This window comes from Rhipicephalus microplus, unplaced genomic scaffold, assembly GCF_043290135.1.
Source record: "Rhipicephalus microplus isolate Deutch F79 unplaced genomic scaffold, USDA_Rmic scaffold_506, whole genome shotgun sequence".
In the NCBI taxonomy this organism is placed as follows: domain Eukaryota; kingdom Metazoa; phylum Arthropoda; class Arachnida; order Ixodida; family Ixodidae; genus Rhipicephalus; species Rhipicephalus microplus.
In genome coordinates, this window is record NW_027465067.1 from 12501 (window position 1) to 13449 (window position 949).

Genomic DNA, 949 nt, shown 5'->3' on the forward strand with positions numbered 1-949 from the left:
GAGGAATTTGTACACTGTTAATGTGGGATGGTCTCGCGCAGCCATCTATGACAATAACCACCCCCTCATCTGCTATTATTGTGCCAGTTTTGGACATCTTGCAAAAAACTGCAACAGGAGGCAAAGACGCTGCATAGAGTGTGCGGGCAACCATTGTATTGAAGAGTGCAGAGCCAACTTTTCCCGGTGCGCTGCATGCTTAAGTTCGGGATTCGACGGTGCAGACGATCACACAATCAGAGACCTAAACTGCCCGGTAGCTCAAGAATGGCGTGAACGGGCAGAACGCAATTGGGAAGAGTAAAGTACAAAGTTTAGTCTAAAACAACAATATAAACGGACAAACATGCAAACCCTCCAAAAAAACACCTGTAGCGTCAAAAATCCAAAGAGCTCATCGGCAAGTATTAAAACAAACACAAGAATACACTCTCTCCGAATAATTCAAGTTAACCTAGCCCACTGCAGCAAAGCAAATGAAGCACTTAACGTTCATCGAAACTGCAACCAATTCGATCTATCTATTCTCCAAGAACCTTATCATTATAAAAACAAAATAACTGGTTTCCCCCTTAAACACACTATTATAAGCCACAAAACGAACCCAAAAGTAGCAGTTATAATACATAATCCTAATATTCAAACGTTCCCTATATTAATCCTACCAAATGTTATAGTACTAAAAATATATTGGAATAAACAGGAAGTCCTAATTATAAATGTTTACGCACCACCTAAAGGAAATATTGAGGAGCTTTTAAATATAATTGAACCTATTATAGCAGAATCTAGGGACCAAATACTAATCGCAGGAGACTTCAATGCCTTTAACAAAATTTGGGGTGGGACTCAAAATAATGAGCGAGGGGAATTATTATTTGAATTCATAATAGCACATAATCTTCAACTTTTAAACTTACCAAATTCACCGCCTACATTCGAAAGTAAA